The sequence below is a fragment of the Oryctolagus cuniculus genome, chromosome 7 (assembly GCF_051225735.1).
Source record: "Oryctolagus cuniculus isolate XC-2025 breed Fujian yellow rabbit chromosome 7, ASM5122573v1, whole genome shotgun sequence".
Lineage (NCBI taxonomy): Eukaryota > Metazoa > Chordata > Mammalia > Lagomorpha > Leporidae > Oryctolagus > Oryctolagus cuniculus.
The window spans coordinates 156,629,754-156,654,046 of NC_142873.1; the positions used below are offsets into that span (position 1 = coordinate 156,629,754).

General features: G+C 54.4%; 1 long non-coding RNA gene across 7 annotated transcripts; it reads right to left on the minus strand.

Annotated features, from left to right (window-relative positions):
• Positions 1 to 6,939: 6,939 nt before the first annotated feature.
• LOC149125836 (uncharacterized) lies at positions 6,940 to 22,403 on the minus strand. 7 transcript variants are annotated; one of them, XR_016210239.1, is made up of 7 exons: positions 22,040 to 22,403; positions 19,631 to 20,141; positions 15,526 to 15,722; positions 14,206 to 14,647; positions 10,702 to 10,969; positions 9,392 to 9,658; positions 6,963 to 8,580 (listed from the first exon to the last, which is right to left on the minus strand). It is a non-coding gene; the product is annotated as an uncharacterized LOC149125836 (long non-coding RNA). The 7 variants fall into 7 exon arrangements; XR_016210238.1 differs by lacking the exon at positions 22,040 to 22,403 and adding an exon at positions 21,083 to 21,840; XR_016210240.1 differs by lacking the exon at positions 22,040 to 22,403 and having other exon boundaries at positions 6,940 to 8,580; positions 19,706 to 21,051.
• Between the last annotated feature and the right edge of the window lie 1,890 nt (positions 22,404 to 24,293).

Below are 24,293 nucleotides of genomic sequence, written 5' to 3' on the forward strand. Positions count from 1 at the left end.
AGAGGCCCCTGGCTCACTGTGTGACCCTCCACTCCCCTGACCCATCTCTGCGCTGGACGCTAGGGGCGCTCCTTGCCAGGCTGCCCGGGTCATCCTCACCTGGGAGAAACCTTCTGGGTAAGTCAGGGTAAGTCCATCCGAGGCAGTCATTCAGGTCCATAAGCAGGGGGTCTCCATCAGGGCCCCTCAGGGAGGCAGGCGAGGGGCAGGCCTGCACCAGGCCCTGACGATCTCAGTGTGTCTCCCAGCAAGGGCCAGGGACAGCAGCCCCTCAGCCTTCCACAGGTCTGTTCCCCTCTGCTCTGCCCTGCTCTGCTCTGCCAACTCCAGGTCTGCACGGGGACCGGTGCGCACCTGCATCTGCAGGGAAAACTAACCAGGAGAGAACAGCCGGGAGAGTCATCCTCAGGCGAGCCCGAGCTCCCCACGTTCTCCTGACTGGAGCCCACTCGGGAGCCCGTCATTGCCCCTCTGCCAGCGGTGGAAGAGGAGTCCTTAGTCCATGCCCATTCCCATCTCAGCTTGGTGACCCAAAGTCCTGTCTCTCCCACTTGGCCCAGCACGAGCGTGGTGGCCACTGCCCCTCCATTTGCAACGACTGCTCCACAGACTCCTAGTCCCACACCCTGTATGCAAATCCCCAGTCTTGGAGAAAAATTTCTGATCCCCACTCAAGGCCCTCGAACAAAGGGACTGGGGATGCCACGTGTCCCAACAGAGTCTACATTCTCCTCTCCAACAAGTGACACGGCCAGGAAACTTACGCAGATGCCTCCAAATTGGTGTCACTTGTTGTCTTCTCAAAATGTTAATGAGAATCCTGAAAAGCCGTACATTACTATCACAGAGCATTAGGAGAGTCGTGAGAACACCCGGGGATGTGGATTCCCACGTACATCCCTTACACGTAGGCACATGCACCACTTTGGGCTACTAGACTGTACCCACTTGGGTCCACCGGGGTAACCCTGTCCTTACAGACTTACAAAAAGCCAACAATACTATACCTTCAAAGCTATCCTTGCCGGTGCTGTGGCACAGTGGGTTAAAAGCCCAGCCTGAAGCGCCAGCATCCCATATGGGAAACAGTTCGGGAGTCCCAGTTGCTCCACTTCCGATCCAGCTCTCTGCTATGTCCTGGGAAAGCAGTGGAAGATGACCCAAGTCCTTGGAGACCCAGAAGAAGCTCCTGGTTCCTGGCTTCAGATTGGCACAGCTCTGGCCCTTGTGGCAAATTGGGGAGTGAATTAGTGAATATGAGACCTCTTTCTCTATCTCTATCTCTCTTTCTCTCCCACTCTCTCTCTCTCTGCCTCTCTCTGTGTAACTATGACTTTCAAATAAATAAATCTTTAAAAAATAAATAAAAAGAAAAGTAGAAGAGAGAGTGCAAAGGTGAAAGCGAGTTTATTTGCAACAAAGCTCCCTCTTTCAGAAGAGGGGCCCATGGGCTGGGAACCTGTGGCCCAGCAGGGCTGGTCTCCTTGACATTGCCTCCTTCTCCTTGTCCCCTCATTTGTGACCCCTGTGTGCAGCAGGGGTCCTATTGGGCCTGGCTCCCCCGCCTTGTCCAAGAGTGAGCGGGAGGGGTCCATAATGCCACAGAGGAATGGAATTCCCAGAATTCACCCAAGGTCCTTCCACGCCTTCTAACCCTGCCCCAGGGTTCCTTCCCTCCAGCTCACCCCCAAATGGACCCAGTGGCTAGGGCTGGGCCAGGCCAAGGCCAAGGCCAGGAGCCAGGAGCCAGGAGCTGTGTCCAGGTCTCATCCCTGTGAGTGGCAGGGGCACAAACACTTGGGCCATCCTCTGCTGCTTTCCCATGGACATTAGCAGGGAGCTGGATCAGAAGTGGAACAGCTGGGACTTGAACCGGGGCCCACAGGGGAAGCCGACATCCCAGGTGGGGGCTAACTGGCCATGCCACAGCACATGGGGCAACGTTCTTTGCATTCTATTCAAACTGGCTATATTTAAGTGAGAGAAAAATCAGAAGTGTTCTCTTCTCAAACTATCTGGTTGACACTATGGGTAAATGAACGATACAGACACAGAGCTGGTTGAACCCAAGAACGTGGCCTCCCAGAATGAAGTGACAGACACAGCAGAGAAGGGCTCACCTTCGGGACTCCCTGCACTGAGAGAAGGCAGCAGTCACATGAAACAAAGGAAGACGTCTTCTGACACACCATCCGTTCCTTTCGTGCACAGGTGGTGATCACAAGGTTGGGAGAACTCAAGGACGTGGCTCCCCAGAAATGTGTGTCCTCCTGGGAGGCCTGGGGAAGCTCCTGGCTCCTGGCTTTGGATGGGCACCGCTCTGGCCATTGCAGCCATTTGGGGAGTGAACCAGCGGATGGAGGACCTCTCTCTCTCTCTCTCTCTCTCTGCCTCTATTCTCTTTCTGTGTAACTCTGACTTTCAAATAAATAAATAAACCTTAAAAAATATAAAAGAAAGAAAAAATGTGTGTCCTGTCTCATTTCCTGGTCTCCTTATACTCCTTGAAGTTCCCTTGACAAGCCTAAGTGCCCCGCATTGTAATCCCCGAATATTCCTGAATAAACTTGACTTTGGTAAAAGACAAAGGATTTATATGATCTGAAGAGAAACCAGAGTATTAAACTTGACTTTGAAGAGTTGGGCTCTGATGCACATTTGAGGTTGACAGATCTATGTGTATTTTTTAAACATTTCTTAAAAGATGTATTTCTTTCTTTCTTTATTGGGAAGGCAGAGTTACAGAGAGATCTTCTAACAGCAGGTTCACTCCCCAAAGGGCCACAATGGCTGACACTGTTTCCAGGGCAAAGCCAAGAGCTTCCTCTGGGCCTCCCCCACGGGAGCAGGGGCCCAAGCACTTGGCCCCTCTTTGGCTGCTTTCCCAGGCCATTAGCAGGAAGCTGGATGGAAGCGGAGTAGCGGGACTTAAACAGACGCCCATATGGGTGCCGGTGCCACTAACCCACAGCAGGGGCCTCAGTCCTGTATGTATTAACTCACTCAACAGCCACAGAAATAGCCCAGAGACAAGTGCAGAATGGGAGGAATGGTCACAGCGGCCCCATTGTGTGTCGTCCCCCAGAGCTCCTGGGTCCAAGCCTCACTGATGAGACACCTCAGTCCCGCTTTTCCCTCAGCCACTGGCAAGTTCTGAGGCTGACACTGAGCAACCAGGTGCACCGACCACGGACGTAAGGTCACGCCGAGATTCCCTTTACTTCTGCCCCTTCTTTATAGCCAAGCACCCAGGCACAACTCCCTCCCAATCCCACTCTGCACACTCGGGTCCCTCTGTCCAGCTCTAAAGGCCTAGAATCCCAGACAGCTCGTCCTCGTCCAAAGCTCCCCCTGCTGGATCAATCCTTTTCCTGCTCACTCTCAGTGGATTCCTGTCCCGCTATGAAGAGAAAAGTAGAAGAGAGAGTGCAACGGTGAAAGCAAGTTTATTTGCAACAAAACTCCCTCTTTCAGAAAAGGGGCCCCTGGTCTGGGACCCTGTGGCCCAGCAAGGCTGGTCTCCGTGACATTGTATATTCTCCTTGTCCCCTCATCTGTGACCCACTGTGTGCAACAGGGGTCCTATTAGGGCTGGCTCTCCCGCCTTGTCCACAAGGGGCTTCCCTGCCTTGTCCACAAGCGGGAGGAGTCCATAATGCCCCAGAGGAATGGAATTCCCAGAATTCACCCAAGGTCCCTCCACGCCTTCCAACCCTGCCCCAGGGTTCCTTCCCTCCAGCTCACCCCCCAAATGGACCCTGTGGCTAGGGCTGGGCCAGGCCAAGGCCAGGAGCCAGGAGCTGTGTCCAGGTCTCATCCCTCTGACTGGCAGGGGCACAAACACTGGGGTGATCCTCTGCTGCTTTTCTATGTACATTAGCAGGCAGCTGAATCAGAAGTGGAACAGCTGGGACTTGAACCAGAGCCCACAGGGAAAGCCGACATCCCAGGTGGGGGCTAACTGGCCATGCCACAGCACATGGGGCAACGTTCTTTGCATTCTAGTCAAACTGGCTATATTTAAGTGAGAGAAAAATTAGAAGTGTTCTCTTCTCAAACTACCTCGTTGACACTATGGAAAGATGAAGGATACATACACAGAGCCAGTTGAACCCAAGAATGTGGCCTCCCAGAATGAAGTGACACAGACACAGCAGAGAAGGGCTCACCTTCGGGACTCCCTGCACTGAGAGGAGAAGGCAGCAGTCACATGAAACAAAGCAAAACGTCTTCTGACACACCATCCGGTCCCTTCGTGCACAGGTGGTGATCACAAGGTTGGGAGAACTCAAGGACGTGGCTCCCCAGAAATGTGTGTCCTCCTGGGAGACCTGGGGAAGCTCCTGGCTCCTGGCTTTGGATGGGCACCGCTCTGGCCATTGCAGCCATTTGGGGAGTGAACCAGCGGATGGAGGACCTCTCTATGTCTCTCCCTCTCACTGTCTGTAACTCTACCTCGCAAATAAAAGAAGTAAAATGTTTAAAAATTTTTTTAAAAAAATTATTTTCCTTCTTCTTCAGGGAAGAGGACGCAGACACTCAAATGTGGGAGAGCAGCGGTGTATAAACGCTTCTCCTTGGCCCAGGGAAGGAGCAAACCTGGCCAGAGGGGACCGTTCCCAGGGGCAATGCACCTGCCCCTCCTAGACAGAGCCTAGCTCCACCAGGCCCAGGACCTTCCAGATCCTTCCGATGGGCACTGTGCAAATCTCAGCCTCTTCCAGACCACGCGCAGGAAACCTGTCCTCTGCTGCTCCACAGAGACAGGCAGGGAGGAGTCTGTCCAGGTTTACCCTCGAAGCCCAGGTCTATAACCACCTTCAAGGGCAGCGAGCCCTTGTCCTTGGCCCATCCTGCCCTGCTTCCCTCGGACCCTTGGCCTTTGCTGAGTAGGAACAGACCGCTCCTGCACACCACACGTTCTAGAAGTCATGATGGGCATCCCGGAAGTCCTGCACTTGAAGCTTCCACCACCTGTGCACTACACAGGGAGGAGTCTCAGAACTTAGGCCAAGAGTGACCTGCCCAGCAGAGAGCTGACGTCACATCCTGCACAGCTGCCTCCTTGCCCACTTCCCGCCCCTTCCCCTGCCCTGTCCCCCTGTTGCCTGGCTGGGACCCCACTTCTACGAGTACCTGGAAGCACCTGGGAGAGCAGGCAGGTAAACGCCAGCTGTCGCTCAGCTGTCACAGGAAATCCTGCACAGCCACAGGGTCACCTCCTAGACTCGGTGGTGTTGTCAAGGCCCCGCTGAGCTTCTCACTGGCTCCAGCAGAGGCCCCTGGCTCACTGTGTGACCCTCCACTCCCCTGACCCATCTCTGCGCTGGACGCTAGGGGCGCTCCTTGCCAGGCTGCCCAGGTCATCCTCACCTGGGAGAAACCTTCTGGATAAGTTTGGGTAAGTCCATCTGAGGCAGTCACTAATGTCGATAAGCAGGGGGTCTCCATCAGGGCCCCTCAGGGAGGCAGGCGAGGGGCAGGCCTGCACCAGGCCCTGACGATCTCAGTGTGTCTCCCAGCGAGGGCCAGGGACAGCAGCCCCTCAGCCTTCCGCAGGTCTGTTCCCCTCTGCTCTGCTCTGCTCTGCTCTGCCAACTCCAGGTCTGCACGGGGACCGGTGCTCACCTGCATCTGCAGGGAAAACTCACCAGGAGAGAACAGCCGGGAGAGTCATCCTCAGGCGAGCCTGAGCTCCCCACGTTCTCCCGACTCGGAGCCCACTCGGGAGCCCGTCATTGCCCCTCTGCCAGCGGTGGAAGAGGAGTGCTTAGTCCATGCCCATTCCCATCTCAGCTTGGTGACCCAGAGTCCTGTCTCTCCCACTTAGCCCCAGCACGAGCGTGGTGGCCACTGCCCCTCCATTTGCAATGACTGCTCCACAGACTCCTAGTCCCAACACCCTGTATGCAAATCCCCAGTCTTGGAGAAAAATTTCTGATCCCCACTCAAGGCCCTCAGACGAAGGGACTGGGGGTGCCACGGGTCCCACAGAGTCTACATTCTCCTCTCCAACAAGTGACACGGCCAGGAAACTTTACACAGATGCCCCCAAATTGGTGTCACTTGTTGTCTTCTCAAAATTTTAATGAGAGCCAGTGCCGCGGCTCACTAAGCTAATCCTCCGCCTTGCGGCGCCAGCACCCTGGGTTCTACTACCGGTGGGGGCACCGGATTCTGTCCTGGTTGCCCCTCTTCCAGGCCAGCTGTCTGCTGTGGCCAGGGAGTGCAGTGGAGGATGGCCCAAGTGCTTGGGCCCTGCCCCCCATGGGAGACCAGGAGAAACACCTGGCTCCTGCCATCGGATCAGCCCAGTGTGCCAGCCGCAGCGCGCTGGCAGTGGTAGCCATTGGAGGGTGAACCATTGGCAAAAAGGAAGACCTTTCTCTCTGTCTCTCTCTCTCTCCCGCTATCCACTCTGCCTGTCAAAAAAAAATTTTTTTAATGAGAAGCTAGAAAAGCCGTACATTACTATCACAGAGCATTTGGAGAGTCCTGAGAAACACCCGGGGATGTGGATTCCCACATACATCCCTTACACGTAGGCACATGCACCACTTTGGGCTACTAGGCTATACCGACCTGGAATCTAACGGGGTAACCCTGCCCTTACAGCCTTACAAAAAGCCAACAATACTATACCTTCAAAACTATTCTTGCCGGCGCTGTGGCACAGTGGGTTAAAATCCCAGCCTGAAAACCAGCATCCCATATGGGCATCGGTTCGAAACCCAGCCACTCCACTTCCGATCCAGCTCTCTGTTATGGCCCTGGGAAAGCAGTGGAAGATGGCCCAGGTGTTTAGACCTCTTCACCTGCATGGAGACCCCGAAAAAGCTCCTAGCTCCTGGCTTCAGATTGGCGCAGCTCTGGCCCACGCAGACAACTGGGGAGGGATTCAGTGGATGGAAGAACTTTCTCTCTCTCTCTCTCTCTCTGCCTCTCCTCTGTCAGTGTAACTCTGACTTTCAAATAATAAATCTTTAAACAGTATATAAAGAGAAAAGTAGAAGAGAGAGTGCAAAGGTGAAAGCGAGTTTATTTGCAACAAAACTCCCTCTTTCAGAAGAGGGGCCCCTGGGCTGGGAATCTGTGGCCTGGCAGGGCTGGTCTCCTTGACATTGCCTCCTTCTCCTGTCCCCTCTTCTGTGACCCCTGTGTGCAGCAGGGGTCCTATTGGGCTGGCTCCCCGCCTTGTCCAGGAGGGAGCGGGAGGGGTCCATAATGCCCCAGAGGAATGGAATTCCCAGAATTCACCCAAGGTCTCTCCACGCCTTCCAACCCTGCCCCAGGGTTCCTTCCCTCCAGCTCACCCCCACGTGGACCCAGTGGCTAGGGCTGGGCCAGGCCAAGGCCAGGAGCCAGGAGCTGTGTCCAGGTCTCATCCCTCTGAGTGCCAGGGGCACAATCACTTGGCACATCTTCTGCTGCATTCCCAGGCCATCAGCAGGCAGCTGGATGGAAGTGGAGCAGGTGGGATCACCTGGCACCCAGGTGGGATGCCAGTGCCACTAAGCCACAGAAGCGGCCTCAGTCCTGTATGTATTAACTCACTCAACAGCCACAGAAATAAGCCCAGAGACAAGTGCAGAATGGGAGGAATGGTCACAGCGGCCCCATTGCATGTCCTCCCCCAGAGCTCCTGGGTCCAAGCCTCACTGCTGAGACACCTCAGTCCCGCTTTTCCCTCAGCCACTGGCAAGTTCTGAGGCTGACACTGAGCAACCAGGTGCACCGACCACGGACGTAAGGTCACGCCGACATTCCCTTTACTTCTGCCACGTCTTTATCGCCAAGCACCCAGGCACAACTCCCTCCCAGTCCCACTCTGCACACTCGGGTCCCTCTGTCCAGCTCTAAAGGCCTGGACTCCCAGACAGCTCGTCCTCGTCCAAAGCTCCCCCTGCTGGATCAGTCCTTTTCCTGCTCACTCTCAGACAGTGGATTCCTGTCCCGCTATGATGCGCCCACCTCCTAGTGCCCAGGAGGAAGGATCTGATACACACATCAAACTAGACAGGGGCACAGAGTGGCACAGATGGGCTCCATGCTATACGTGGCCTGGTTGCTACAATCAGCACAGGGCATGGTGCTACATCAGACTTTCTTGGAGTGCTCCAACAACTGTAGAGTCGTACTTAGCTCAGTGGGGAGTTGGTGGAGCCTCCATCGGTGGGCAGTGCTCGGGGTGCCGTGGATCTCTGGAGGGCCGGATAAAGCTCTGGGGGCAACTTGTGCAACTGTGCAGTGTGGCGCAGCAGGTTCTCCAGCCAGCCATGGAGAGGTCATTCCCAGGCAGCTGAGCTTGGTGAGCTGGGAGCAGCGGCTCAGGGCAGGCAGGAGGGCATCGAGCTGGGAGTCGGTGATCTCACAGTCCAGGAAGTCCAGGGTCCTGAGGGTGGCTGCCACGGTCTCCAGCAGCACTCGGAGGGGCTCGAGACGGAGGCTGGTCAGCGGGTCGCAGCTCAGGTGCAGGTGTTTCAGCTCATGGATGTCGGGCACTGGGACAAGTGCACGAGATCCGCTTCTGAGAGGACGCAGTTGGTTATGGACAGAGCCTCCAAGGGGGCGCTCAGGCACCTGAGGACAGATAAGTGTCAGCTCTACGATGGGTGGTCCTGGAGGATGACATCTGGGTGGGAGACAGCTCTCTGTTCCTGGCCCCAAAGCCCAGGATCCCTCTGACCTCCAAGCACACTAACACCCAGGATGCTTGTCCTGCAGGTCAGCCCCCTGTAGGTTGTGTGAGGGTCAAAGGTCCACTTGGTAAACTCTCTGAAGCTCCTTTCCTAACCTGCTGAGCAGAGCACCACCTCTTTGGGTGAGACCTGCCTAGTGGGCGACAGGAATAAAAGACAAACCCAGGCAGGATGGGGCGGCATCAACTGGGGTTACCAGCCAGAAGGGCTCACTCCCATCGCTGGTCACTAACGATCAGCCACACTTCACAGTCTTCTCTCCAGAATCATGATGTCCCACACGTTAACTGCCCCACTGGGGTGGGGGAGCCAGCCACAGGCCCCGTCCTCTCACACAGGTGCTGAGTATTTTGAATCGCGTTTCTTGCGGTCCCTCCCTCAATGCCCTCTTCACTTGCCAGCGCCTCAGCCTGAATGCATTTCCTAGTGAAGACTTCACAAGCCCCCCCACCAGAGCTGACGCTCCCCTCCCCAGCACAGCATCTCCTTCTGCATCCTCCACCCCCCCTTAGCCTGATGTTTCTGGGAGACCTCACTTTACCACTGAGTGCCTACTAGATCTCCTGTTAGGTTCTGGTGTTTACACCATGGTAGCAGCACCAGCAACTGCAGGCAGGAGATACCCAAGGCGTTGCCTGTGGTCCTGGCAGTCTTAGTACAGTCCTCGTAAGTACCTCACCAGCTCTGCTTACCTGAGCACCTGATGCAGGTGGCCTTCGAGGAAGGGGACAGAGTCCATGTACAGCTCTCCAGGTGGTCCAGCAGCCGGACTGAGAGCTGAACTCAGAGCAAGATTTTCCTTCTGGGGCCGGCGTGGTGGTGCACTAGGTTAATCCTCTGCCTGCAAACGGGCATCCTGCATGGGCACCTGTGCTAGTACCAGCTGCTCCTCTTCCAATCCAGCTCTATGCTATGGCCTGGGAAAGCAGAAGATGGCCCAAGGCCTTGGGCCCCTGCACCTGCGTGGGAGACCAGGAGGAAGCTTGTAGCTCCGGCCATTGCAGCCATTTGGGGAATGAGCTAGAAGACACAAGAGCTTTCTCTATGTCTCTCCCGCTCACTGTCTGTAACTCTACCTCGCAAATAAAAAAATAAAATGTAAAAAAAAAATTTTTTTTTAATTAAAAAAAAAAAAGATTTTCCTTCTTCGGGGAACAGGAGGCAGACAGCAGATGTGGGAGAGAAGCGGTGTATGAACGCTTCTCTTGGCCCAGCGAAGGAGCAAACCTGGCCAGAGGGGACCGTTCCCAGGGGCAATGCACCTGCCCCTCCTAGACAGAGCCAGCTCCACCAGGCCCAGGACCTTCCAGATCCTTCCGATGGGAACTGTGCAAATCTTCAGCCTCTTCCAGACCACGCGCAGGAAACCTGTCCTCTGCTGCTCCACAGAGACAGGCAGGGAGGAGTCTGTCCAGGGTTTACCCTCGAAGCCCAGGTCTACAACCACCTTCAAGGGCAGCCAAGCCCTTGTCCTTGGCCCATCCTGCACTGCTTCCCTCGGACTCTTGGCCTTTGCTGAGTAGGAACAGACCGCACCTGCACACCAGACGTTCTAGAAGTCATGATGGACATCCCGGAAGTCCTGCACTTGAAGCTTCCACCACCTGTGCACTACACAGGGAGGAGTCTCAGAACTTAGACCAAGAGTGACCTGCCCAGCAGAGAGCTGACGTCACATCCTGCACAGCTGCCTCCTTGCCCGCCTCCCGCCCCTTCCCCTGCCCTGTCCCCTGTTGCCTGGCTGGGACCCCACTTCTACGAGTACCTGGAAGCACCTGGGAGAGCAGGCAGGTAAACGCCAGCTGTCGCTCAGCTGTCACAGGAAATCCTGCACAGCCACAGGGTCACCTCCTAGACTCGGCGGTGTTGTCAAGGCCCTGCTGAGCTTCTCACTGGCTCCAGCAGAGGCCCCTGGCTCACTGTGTGACCCTCCACTCCCCTGACCCATCTCTGCGCTGGACGCTAGGGGCGCTCCTTGCCAGGCTGCCCAGGTCATCCTCACCTGGGAGAACCCTTCTGGGTAACTCAGGGTAAGTCCATCCGAGGCAGTCATTCAGGTCCATAAGCAGGGGGTCTCCATCAGGGCCCCTCAGGGAGGCAGGCGAGGGGCAGGCCTGCACCAGGCCCTGACGATCTCAGTGTGTCTCCCAGCAAGGGCCAGGGACAGCAGCCCCTCAGCCTTCCGCAGGTCTGTTCCCCTCTGCTCTGCTCTGCTCTGCCAACTCCAGGTCTGCACGGGGACCGGTGCTCACCTGCATCTGCAGGGAAAACTAACCAGGAGAGAACAGCCGGGAGAGTCATCCTCAGGCGAGCCCGAGCTCCCCACGTTCTCCTGACTCGGAGCCCACTCGGGAGCCCGTCATTGCCCCTCTGCCAGCGGTGGAAGAGGAGTCCTTAGTCCATGCCCATTCCCATCTCAGCTTGGTGACCCAAAGTCCTGTCTCTCCCACTAGCCCCAACACGAGCGTGGTGGCCACTGCCCCTCCATTTGCAATGACTGCTCCACAGACTCCGAGTCCCACACCCTGCATGCAAATCCCCAGTCTTGGAGAAAAATTTCTGATCCCCACTCAAGGCCCTCGAACAAAGGGACTGGGGGTGCCACGTGTCCCAACAGAGTCTACATTCTCCTCTCCAACAAGTGACACGGCCAGGAAACTTTACGCAGATGCCCCTAAAATGATGTCATTTGTTTTCTTCTAGAAAATGTTAATGAGAATCCTGAAAAGCCCTACATTACTGTCACAGAGCATTTGGAGAGTCGTGAGAACACCCGGGGATGTGGATTCCCACGCACATCCCTTACACGTAGGCACATGCACCACTTCGGGCTACTAGGCTGTACCGACCTGGAATCTACCGGGGTAACTCTGTCCTTACAGACTTACAAAAAGGCAACAATACTATACCTTCAAAGCTATCCTTGCCGGTGCTGTGGCACAGTGGGTTAAAAGCCCAGCCTGAAGTGCCAGCATCCCATATGGGAAACAGTTCGGGAGTCCCAGTTGCTCCACTTCCGATCCAGCTCTCTGTTATGGCCTGGGAAAGCAGTGGAAGATGATCCAAGTCCTTGGAGACCCAGAAGAAGCTCCTGGTTCCTGGCTTCAGATTGGCACAGCTCTGGCCCTTGTGGCCATTGGGGAGTGAATTAGTGAATATGAGACCTCTTTCTCTATCTCTATCTCTCTTTCTCTCCCACTCTCTCTCTCTCTCTGCCTCTCTCTGTGTAACTATGACTTTCAAATAAATAAATCTTTAAAAAATAAATAAAAAGAAAAGTAGAAGAGAGAGTGCAAAGGTGAAAGTGAGTTTATTTGCAACAAAGCTCCCTCTTTCAGAAGAGGGGCCCATGGGCTGGGAACCTGTGGCCCAGCAGGGCTGGTCTCCTTGACATTCCCTACTTCTCCTTGTCCCCTCATTTGTGACCCCTGTGTGCAGCAAGGGTCCTATTTGGCCTGGCTCCCCCGCCTTGTCCAGGAGGGAGCGGGAGGGGTCCATAATGCCCCAGAGGAATGGAATTCCCAGAATTCACCCAAGGTCCTTCCACGCCTTCTAACCCTGCCCCAGGGTTCCATCCCTCCAGCTCACCCCCAAATGACCCAGTGGCTAAGGCTGGCCCAGGCCAAGGCCAAGGCCAGGAGCCAGGAGCCAGGAGCTGTGTCCAGGTCTCATCCCTCTGAGTGGCAGGGGCACAAACACTTGGGCCATCCTCTGCTGCTTTCCTATGTACATTAGCAGGGAGCTCAATCAGAAGTAGAACAGCAGGGACTTGAACCAGGGCCCACAGGGGATGCCGACCTTGCAGGTGGAGGCTTAACTGGCCATGCCACAGCACATGGTGCAACGTTTTTTGCATTCTATTCAAACTGGCTATATTTAAGTGAGAGAAAAATTAGAAGTGTTCTCTTTCAAACTATCTGGTTGACACTATGGGTAAATGAATGATACAGACACAGAGCTGGTTGAAGCCAAGCACGTGGCCTCCCAGAATGAAGTCACAGACACAGCAGAGAAGGGCTCACCTTCGGGACTCCCTGCACTGAGAGGAGAAGGCAGGAGTCAGATGAAACAAAGGAAGACGTCTTCTGACCCACCATCCGGTCCTTTCGTGCACAGGTGGTGATCACAAGGTTGGGAGAACTCAAGGACGTGGCTCCCCAGAAATGTGTGTCCTCCTGGGAGACCTGGGGAAGCTCCTGGCTCCTGGCTTGGGATGGGCACCGCTCTGGCCATTGCAGCCATTTGGGGAGTGAACCAGCGGATGGAGGACCTCTCTCTCTCTCTCTCTCTCTCTCTCTGCCTCTTTTCTCTTTCTGTGTAACTCTGACTTTCAAATAAATAAATAAACCTTATAAATATAAAAGAAAGAAAGAAATGTGTGTCCTGTCTCATTTCCTGGTCTCCTTATACTCCTTGAAGTTCCCTTGACAAGCCTAAGTGCCCCGCATTGTAATCCCCGAATATTCCTGAATAAACTTGACTTTGGTAAAAGACGAAAGATTTATATGCTCTAAGAGAAACAAGAATATTAAACTTGACTTTGAAGAGTTGGGCTCTGATGCACATTTGAGGTTGACAGATCTATGTGTATTTTTTAAACATTTCTTAAAAGATGTATTTCTTTCTTTCTTTCTTTATTTTTTTGAAAGGCAGAGTTTCTGAGAGAAAGACATCTTCTATCCGCAGGTTCACTCCCCAAAGGGCCACAATGGCTGACACTGTTTCCAGGGCAAAGCCAAGAGCTTCATCTGGGTCTCCCCCATGGGAGCAGGGGCCCAATCACTTGGCCCCTCTTCGGCTGCTTTACCAGGTATTAGCAGGGAGCTGGATGGAAGTGGAGTCGAAGGGACTTCACCTGGCATCCACGTGGGATGCCGGTGCCACTAAGCCACAGCAGCGGCCTCAGTCCTGTATGTATTAACTCACTCAACAGCCACAGAAATAAGCCCAGAGACAAGTGCAGAATGGGAGGAATGGTCACAGTGGCCCCATTGTATGTCGTCCCCCAGAGCTCCTGGGTCCAAGCCTCACTGCTGAGACACCTCAGTCCCACTTTTCCCTCAGCCACTGGCAAGTTCTGAGGATGACACTGAGCAACCAGGTGCACCGGCCACGGACGTAAGGTCACGCCGAGATTCCCTTTACTTCTGCCACGTCTTTATAGCCAAGCACTCAGGCACAACTCCCTCCCAATCCCACTCTGCACACTCGGGTCCCTCTGTCCAGCTCTAAAGGCCTGGACTCCCAGACAGCTCGTCCTCGTCCAAAGCTCCCCCTGCTGGATCAATCCTTTTCCTGCTCACACTCAGTGGATTCCTGTCCCGCTATGATGCGCCCACCTCCTAGTGCCCAGGAGGAAGGCTCTGATACACACATCAAACTAGACAGGGGCACAGAGGGGCACTGAGGGGCTCCATGCTATCCGTGGCCTGGTTGCTACAATCAGCACAGGCCATGGTGCTACATCAGACTTTCTTGGAGTGCTCCAACAACTGTAGAGTCATACTTAGCTCAGTGGGGAGTTGGTGGAGCCTCCATCGGTGGGCAGCGCTCGGGGTGCCGTGGATCTCTGGAGGGCCGGATAAAGCTCCGGGGGCAACTTGTCCAACTGTGCGGTGTGGGGCAGCAGGTTCTCCAGCGCAGCCATGGAGAGGTCATTCCCAGGCAGCTGAGCTTGGTGAGCTGGGAGCAGCGGCTCAGGGCAGGCAGGAGGGCATCGAGCTGGGAGTCGGTGATCTCACAGTCCAGGAAGTCCAGGGTCCTGAGGGTGGCTGCCACGGTCTCCAGCAGCACTTGGAGGGTCTCGGGACGGAGGCTGGTCAGCGGGACACGGCTCAGGTGCAGGTGTTTCAGCTCATGGATATCAGGCACTGGGACAAGTGCACGAAATCTACTCTGAGAGGACACAGTTGGTTATGGACAGAGCCTCCAACGGGGCGCTCAGGCACCTGAGGACAGATAAGTGTCAGCTCTGGGATGGGTGGTCCTGGAGGATGATGTCAGGGTGGGAGACAGCTCTCTGATCCCGGCCCCAAAGCCCAAGACCCTCTGACCTCCAAGAACACTAACACCCAGGATGCTGGTCCTGCAGGTCAGCCCCCTTTAGGTTGTGTGAGGGTCAAAGGTCCACTTCGTAAACTCTCTGAAGCTCCTTTCCTAACCTGCTGAGCAGAGCACCACCTCTTTGGGTGAGACCTGGCTAGTGGGCGACAGGAATGAAAGACAAACCCAGGCAGGATGGAGCGGCATCAACTGGGGTTACCAGCCGGAAGGGCTCACTCCCATTGCTGGTCACAGAACCATCGGCCACACTTCACAGTCTTTCTCTCCAGAATCATGATGTCCCACACGTTAACTGCCCCACTGGGGGGCGGGAGCCAGCCACAGGCCCGTCCTCTCACACAGGTGCTGAGTATTTTGAATCGCGTTTCTTGCGGTCCCTCCCTCAATGCCCTCTTCACTTGCCAGCACCTCAGCCTGAATGCATTTCCTAGTGAAGACTTCACAAGCCCCCCCCCCACCAGAGCAGACGCTCCCCTCCCCAGCACAGCATCTCCTTCTGCATCCTCCACCCCTCCTTAGCCTGATGTTTCTGGGAGACCTCACTTTACCACTACTCCAGCACAGCATCTCCTTCTGCATCCTCCACCCCTCCTTAGCCTGATGTTTCTGGGAGACCTCACTTTACCACTACTCCTGTAAGGTTCTGGTGTTTACGCCATGGTAGCAGCACCAGCAGCTGCAGGCAGGAGATACCCAAGGCGTTGCCTCTGGTCCTGGAAGTCTTTAGTACAGTCCTCATAAGTACCTCACCAGCTCTCCTTACCTGAGCATGAGTCCATGTACAGCTCTCAAAGGCGGTCCAGCTTGCGGAACTGAGAGGTGAACTCAGCCGCAATATTTTTCTTCGGGGTCCGTGCCGTTGTGCACTAGGTTAATCTTCTGCCCGCGGTGCCAGCATTCTATATGGGCACCGGTTCTAGTCCCGGCTGCTCCTCTTCCAATCCAGCTCTCTGCTGTGGCCTGGGAAAGCAGAAGATGGCCCAAGGCCTTAGTCCCCTGCACCTGCCTGGGAGACCGTGAGGAAACTCCTGGCTTCAGATCACTGCAGCTCTGGCCATTGCAGCCATTTTTGGAGTGAACCAGCGGATGGAAGACCTTTCTCTATGTCTCTCCCTCTCAATGTCTGTAACACTACATCTCAAATAAAAGAAGTAAAATCTTTAAAAAAAAGTTTTTTTAACTTAAAAAAAAAGATTTTACTCTTCTTCGGGGAAGAGGAGGCAGACACGCAGATGTGGGAGAGAAGCGGTGTATGAATGCTTCTCCTTGGCCCAGGGAAGGTGCAAACCTGGCCAGAGGGGACCGTTCCCAGGGGGCAATGCACCTGCACCTCCTAGACAGAGCCCAGCTCCACCAGGCCCAGGACCTTCCAGATCCTTCCGATGGGCACTGTGCAAATCTCAGCCTCTTCCAAACCACGCGCAGGAAACCTGTCCTCTGCTGCTCCACAGAGACAGGCAGGGAGGAGTCTGTCCAGGGTTTACCCTCGAAGCCCAGGTCTACAACCACCTTCAAGGGCAGCCGAGCCCTTGTCCTTGGCCCATCCTGCACTGCTTCCCTCGGACCCTTGGCCTTTGCTGAGTAGGAACAGACCGCGCCTGCACACCACACGTTCTAGAAGTCATGATGGACATCCCGAAGTCCTGCACTTGAAGCTTCCACCACCTGTGCACTACACAGGGAGGAGTCAGAACTTAGACCAAGAGTGACCTGCCCAGCAGAGAGCTGACGTCACATGCTGCACAGCTGCCTCCTTGCCCGCCTCCCGCCCCTTCCCCTGCCCTGTCCCCCTGTTGCCTGGCTGGGACCCCACTTCTACGAGTACCTGGAAGCACCTGGGAGAGCAGGCAGGTAAACGCCAGCTGTCGCTCAGCTGTCACAGGAAATCCTGCACAGCCACAGGGTCACCTCCTAGACTCGGCAGTGTTGTCAAGGCCCCGCTGAGCTTCTCACTGGCTCCAGCAGAGGCCCCTGGCTCACTGTGTGACCCTCCACTCCCCTGACCCATCTCTGCGCTGGACGCTAGGGGCGCTCCTTGCCAGGCTGCCCGGGTCATCCTCACCTGGGAGAAACCTTCTGGGTAAGTCAGGGTAAGTCCATCCGAGGCAGTCATTCAGGTCCATAAGCAGGGGGTCTCCATCAGGGCCCCTCAGGGAGGCAGGCGAGGGGCAGGCCTGCACCAGGCCCTGACGATCTCAGTGTGTCTCCCAGCAAGGGCCAGGGACAGCAGCCCCTCAGCCTTCCACAGGTCTGTTCCCCTCTGCTCTGCCCTGCTCTGCTCTGCCAACTCCAGGTCTGCACGGGGACCGGTGCGCACCTGCATCTGCAGGGAAAACTAACCAGGAGAGAACAGCCGGGAGAGTCATCCTCAGGCGAGCCCGAGCTCCCCACGTTCTCCTGACTGGAGCCCACTCGGGAGCCCGTCATTGCCCCTCTGCCAGCGGTGGAAGAGGAGTCCTTAGTCCATGCCCATTCCCATCTCAGCTTGGTGACCCAAAGTCCTGTCTCTCCCACTTGGCCCAGCACGAGCGTGGTGGCCACTGCCCCTCCATTTGCAACGACTGCTCCACAGACTCCTAGTCCCACACCCTGTATGCAAATCCCCAGTCTTGGAGAAAAATTTCTGATCCCCACTCAAGGCCCTCGAACAAAGGGACTGGGGATGCCACGTGTCCCAACAGAGTCTACATTCTCCTCTCCAACAAGTGACACGGCCAGGAAACTTACGCAGATGCCTCCAAATTGGTGTCACTTGTTGTCTTCTCAAAATGTTAATGAGAATCCTGAAAAGCCGTACATTACTATCACAGAGCATTAGGAGAGTCCTGAGAACACCCGGGGATGTAGATTCCCACACACATCCCTTACACGTAGGCACATGCACCACTTCGGGCTACTAGGCTGTACTGACCTGGAATCTACCGGGGTAACTCTGTCCTTACAGACTTACAAAAAGCCAACAATACTATATCTTCAAAACTATTCTTGCCGGCGCTGTGGCACAGTGTGTTAAAAGCCCAGCCTGAAGCGCCAGCATCCCATATGGGAACCGGTTCGGGAGTCCCCGCCGCTCCACTTCCAATCAGGAATTCTGCTATGGCCTGGGAAAGCAGTGGAAGATGACCCAAGTGCTTGGGCCCCTGCACTTGCATGGGAGACCCCAAAGAAGCACCTGGCTCCTGGCTTCAGATCGGCACAGCTGGGCCTATTGCAGCCATTTGGGGAGTGAACCAGCAGATGGAAGACCTCTCTTTGTCTCTACCTCTCTCTTTAACTGTTTTTTCAAATAAATTTAAAAGATCTTTTTTAAAAAAGCTATCCTTTAGAAATGAGAGATAAAGACTTTTTATGATAAGCAAACACTGAATCAATTCATCACCATCAGACTGGCTGTACAACAAATGCCTAAGGGCAGACCGCCATTGGAAGCGAAAGATAACTTCCACCTCAAAAACATGCAAGGATAAGGCTCAACAGCACAGCACAGAAGAGAAAGACTCAAAGTCTGGCATGGAAAATCAGCAAATCACAAACTAGAGATAAAGAATAGATACAGAAAATAACCAGAAGAATGAACAGGACGACAGGAATGTTTACTTATCATTGAGCCTGAGGTGAGCGTTTGGCACTTGCCACGCCCACATCCCACACTGGAGTGCCCAGGTTCGAGTCCTGGCTCCATTTCCCATTCAACTTCCTGCTGATGCATACCCTGGCAGGCCCGAGTACGTGGGCCCCCAGCCCACTGACATGAAAGGCCCTCATTCAGTTCCAGCCCCAGTTTTGGGCCTGGGCCAGTCCCAGCTGTTGAGGACATTCGGGAAGTGAACCAGTGTTTGCAGGCCTCTCCCTATCTGTTTCTGTCTCTGCTTTTCAAATAAATTCAAAATAAATTACAGATGATAATCTTGAATGTAAATGGATTAAAGGCCAAAATTAAAAGATTGCTTAGATTAAAATAGACTAAAGCTGTAATAGACAAAGTTCACTATATAGTGATACAGAGTTCAATTCAACAAGAAATAAGAATGATAAATATAAATGCCTAGTAGCAGTGCTGTGATGTCGCAGGTTACGCCTCTGCCTGTGATGCCGGCATCATGTGGGTGCCAGTTTGAGTCCCAGATCTTCCTCTTCCAATCCAGCTCTCTGCTCAAGGCCTGAGAAAGCAGTGGAAGATGGGCCCAGGTGCTTGGGCCCCTGCACCTGCGTCAAAGACCCAGAAGAAGCTCCTGGCTCCTGGCTTTGGACTGGCTCAGCCCTGGCCACTGTGGCCATTTAGGGAGTGAACCAGCGGATGGCAGACCTCTCTCTCTCTGTCTCTCTCTTTCTCCATCTGTAACTCTGCTTCTCAAATAAATAAACGTTTTATATGTGCATAAATGCCAGCGTTCCCAATTATATAAAGCAAACATGAAATCTAAAAGGATGGGCTCTAAAACAATAATGTGCTAGATTTTGATAACCTCACTCTCATCACTGGACAGATCATCCAAGCCCCCTCCTGTAGAGTGCTTTCCACGTCTGTTCCAAAGGTTCTGTAAATCCTGTGGGGTACAACAAAAGCAGTACTAACAGGGAACTTCAGTGGTGCTTACGTCCAAAAAGCAGAAAGACTTCAAATAAGCAAGCTAACAATGCAACTCAAGGGATTATAATAGCAAAGCCAAATCAAACCCGGATTTAGTAGAAGAAATAACAAAGACCAGAGTGAAGCAGCAACCAATAAAGATCAATGAAACAGAGTCGTTTCCCCCCAAAAGGTGAACAAAATTGACAACCTGTCATGTTAGCTTGACCGAGAGACCCAAGAAGAAAATCAGAGAGGAAAAGGAGACATCACAGCGACACCAGAGATGGAGGCTCACCCGAAATGGCCGCGCTGTGTCACCACTGAGCCCGCCTGGCCACCCGCGTGGTCCCCACAGAGGTCCGCGTCTCACCAGCTCTGCACGCGGCTGCACGGGGCCAGCGAGGACCCGGCTGCGGCTCCAGGCTCCAGGCCTCTGGGTCCCTCCTTGGGCGCCTTGGAAGTTCTTCTCGGTGTTCCTAACCCCTCCTCCCCTTTCGGGGTCCGTGTGGCAGAGGCCTCTGTCTCTTAATCATTCGTGTTCTTTAACTAACATGAGTAAGGCTGTGGTAGGAACTTCCCCAGGTCAGAAAAAGAAAAAGGGAGGCACCTGTCCTGGGAACGAAATGGGTTGTCACCTGCTGGCCCATGACTGTTCCAGCTGCAGCCCCTACAGGGAACCAGGTCAGGTTCTGCTTGTTGGTACAGAGCAACGTGTTAACCCTTGCCAGTCCGAAGGCACCTCAGGATGCATGTAAAACAGTTTGTATCTTCAAGAACTACCTTCGCATGCCAGTCCTGTGGCCGACCTGTAACATGAGAACATCCAATCACAGGCACGCAGGTGAGACAAGGGAGACAGGCTAAAACCACATTTAAGGGAAAACCGTTCTTTGTGCGGGGCTCAGGATTTTGGATAAGAAATTCCACCTGGGCCTTATGCTGGCATAATAAAAGACCACTTCCTGTTAAGAGGCCTTGGCGTCTTGTCGGTACACGAATCCTGCTACATCCAATCAGAACCTCCCCTTTCAGCTGCCTCCTCCAATCAGAAAATGAGAGTAGATTAGATTCCTGAATCTCCGCCCCATTAATCCTGATCGGATATTTGGCTTTCTCCGGATTGAGTGGTTCGGATATGAATGCATAACGGGGAAGAAATAGGATAAAAGGCAAGAACACGTTCATAGTTTCACTCCCCACCACTGATTGAGTTTTATGAATTAGGGACCTTCGTGGTTCTGTGTGTGAGACAGGAAGGGGTTAATTGGCTCCTGACACTAGAAAACAATAAAATGGGGCCTGGTCTTGTGGCACAATGGGTCACACCTCCACCTGGGTGCCAGCATCCCATAGGTTCACGGGTTCCAGCCCCAGCTGCTCTGCTTCTGATCCGGTTCCCTCCTAATGCAGCAGCAGCTGATGGCCCAAGTGCTTGGGCCCCTGCCACCCACTTGGGAGATCTGGATAGAATTCCTGGCTCCTGGCTTTGGGTTGGCCCAGCCTGGGCTGTTGCAGACATTTGGGGAGTGACAGCGGCTGGCGCGCCCTCTTGTGATCTCTCTCTGTAATAAGTCTAAAAACCTGGTTGGGAAGGAATCTCTCATTAGATCAAAATTATCAAAATGCTCTGTAGTTAAAAACAGCTTTAAGAAGACAATTGTGCCATCCTCTAAGAAAACAACGGAGCTCTCTCCATGGTCCCTTGAGTTTTACCTTAACCTCACACAGCAGGGGAAACAGCTCCTACCTTCCACTGAGGGTGTGGCTGATCATCCTGTCTTAGCTCAAGGCTTCTTTGCTGGAAATCCGATCAGAATTACAAGAAGAAGGTGGGGAGGAGGCTGTGTATGGGGGATGGGTGTTCTTAAAGGGACCCTGTGTTTGACCCAAGACAACTGAAAAGATGTTTTTGGGTTTTGTTTGTTTGTTTTTTCCGGGGCAGGGGGACTGGGGTCAAGGTGTTGAGGATTGAAGGACTTTAGTCTGGATGGCATTTAGGCATTAAAAAGGGAGATAAAGGAGCTGGTTCTGTGGTCTAGCAGGTAAAGCTGCTGCCTGCAGTGCCGGCATCCCATATGGGCACCAGTTCAAGTCCTGGCTGCTCCACTTCTGATCCAGCTCCCTGCTATGGGCTGGGAAAGCAGTGGAAGATGGCCCAAGTCCTTGAGCCCCTGCACCCTCACGGGAGACCCAGAAGTTGTTCCTGGCTTCGGATCAACTCAGCTCTGGCCGTTGTGGCCATTTGGAAAGTAAACCAGTGAAAGGAAGACTCCTCTCTGTAACTCCGCCTCTCAAGTAAATAAAGACAAATAAACAAAACAAAAATCTAGGTCTTGAGGACAAGATCTAGGTCTCAGTAAAAAGGAGCCAGATTCTGATCGGCGCAGCTCTGGCCGTTGCAGCCAGTTGGGAAGTGAACCATCAGATGGAGGACCTCTCTCTCTCTTTCTCTCTCTCTCTCTCTCTCTCTCTCTCTCTCTCTGCCTCTCCTCTCTCTGTGTAACTCTGACTTTCAAATACATATCAAATAAATAAATAAATCTTAAAAAAAAAAAAAAGGAGCCAGAAAGGGCTCCATTAAGACTGTCCCATCCTCTCTGCACTGATCTATAACCACAACCTTTGTTGCTAGGAGATAATCTGTTAAAGACATTCTCCCAGCCCTCCACCGCACAGCTAGGAGCTTCTCTCCTTAAATACTCACTTCTGCTCCCGCTGTCGCGTCTGGTCTCGTAACTCGTCGCGGATGCCAGGACGCGAACTCAAACTCATCTTGGAGTTTTCTCCCAACAATCTCAGCAACGTGGCTGGGAAGATTAAACCAAGAGTGTGAGCGGGGGCCGAGGTCAGAGAGTTAGAATTCAGAGCCGGATGCGGGGAGTCAGATTCTCCCAAGGCCGGAGCCCCCGAGGTGGAAGCCGCGGGCGTTTGCGGAAGGGTGCTGGAGAGAAACAGACGCAGAGCAGTGCAGGGGTCCCGACGTGACGGACACCTCTGCTTTAGAGTCAGGGCTCTTCCCACGGGAGCACGTTCCCCGGGCACCAACCAGCCCAGCTGTTTTCAGGGTCCTGTAGCATAACCATAATCCCGTTGCATATTTTTAAAAAGTATTTATTTATTTGAAAGGCATAGTGAGAGAGAGAGAGAAACAGAAAGTAATCTTCCATCTACTGGTTAACTCCCCACATGGCTGCAATGGCCAGGGCTGGAGCCTGGAACTCTATCCAGGTCTCCTTTGGGGGTGGCAGGGGCCCAAGCACTTGGGCCATCATCCACTGCCCTCCCGGGCCACAGCGGAGAGCTGGACTGGAAGAGGAGCAACTGGGACTAGAACCCGGGGCCTATATGGGATTCCAGCGCCGCAGGTGGAGGATTAACCTGGTGAGCCACGGCACCGGCTCCTCATCACGTTTCTAAGTTCCCTCTAAGTGCCCTCCACAAAAGCTGGGTTAAGCCGGAAGTGCTCAAGTCTGGGGCAGCCGCTCCGTGAACCTGACGCTGCAGAGTGTGGTTAGCAGCGTCTCTGTTTACCAAACACCCCCTGGGCAAAGCCATCGTACTTCCCCCCCAAGATCTCAGGTCCCCTTCACAGAACACCTGAAGTTCATTGCCGTTCTCTTCATTTTCAGGCTGCTGAAGCTTAGGCTCGCTCAGGGAGAGGAAACGGTCCACATTCACCCCACAGATGATTGTGGGACACCCCGCTCGGATGAGGGGCTCGGAGGATCCCCCACGTGGCTTAAGAACCTGAATGTCAGAAAGACCTGGCTGGCAGACTTCCCTTGAAGGAGGACAAAATTGCAGAATTGTGCAAGTCCAAGCTTGGGACTTTTCTACAGGATCCAAGCTTCTCTTAAGAGTCCAAGATCTCCTTGGAATGTTCTAGAAACATGAAGTATAAAGCCCAACACTCGTTTCCCCCATGATGCAATGGGACATTGCTTCTTGTACTTCCACAGAGAGCCTGTTTGCCCAGGGGACACCCTGGGTCATCCGCAGAAGCCACACCAACCAGGATCTTCGCAGGACACCTTTCTTCCGGCCAGTTCACGGGGCCCAGACGCCTGGTGCATGGTCAAGGAAGCTGGCTGGGGTGGGGTGTGTGCGAGTTGCCATCGCGTCCTCATCACCTGCTCTCTCCTCATCGTCCTTATCTTTGGCCGGACCACAGCAGCCTCATCCACAGGGCATCCCGACTGCCTTCTCCAGGCCCAGAATCCCACTGGGACCCCAAAGCCTCGCCCCACCCCACCCCCGGCCCTGCTAGGGGTCTCCACGTTCTTCTGTGCTTCCAGTTTTCTGGCCCTCCCTGAGCTGACCGGGCAGCCCTGTCTGTCTGCACCCCGGGAACGTGCGTTCTCCCCTGGAATACGGAGAGTGCATGGCCCCAGTGCTGGGAGAACCTTCCAGAGTCAGCAGGGACCAAGGGATCTTCCCCTCCCCCTCAGCTATTTAGGTGTCAACAATGCTGGAGGGCGACCCCTCCCGGGCACAGGAGGAAGCTTGAGGCTCCCGGGGGCAATGAGGCGCCACGCCCAGGCCAGGCGATCAGCTCTCAACCTTGGGCTGGGTGAGTTCCACCCAGCTCTCCCTACCTTGACGGGTTTTGCCCTGGGCGCTTTGGGAGGGTCTTTGTGCCATCCCCGCTTGCCTCCCGTGCTGAGCCCGGTCTGGTTCTGTGCCCTAAACAAGAGCCCTGGAGTCCTGGGTAGGGGCCTGTGGGTGTCTGGGGACTCCGCCCTGGCCTGCAGGTGCTCAGGCTGCACCCAAGCCCCATTGCAGGGGCATGGAGTCAGGCCAGTGGAGAGTCCCGGGTGGGGGAGGGGAGGGCGGAGAGCACCCTGTTTGGAGATAGACGAGGGACAGGTCCCTGGAGGCACCCAAGGCCAGGGAGAGGAACGCTCTTTGGGAATTTTGCAATTCATCCCCGACGTTCATCACCTCCTTGCTGGACAGTG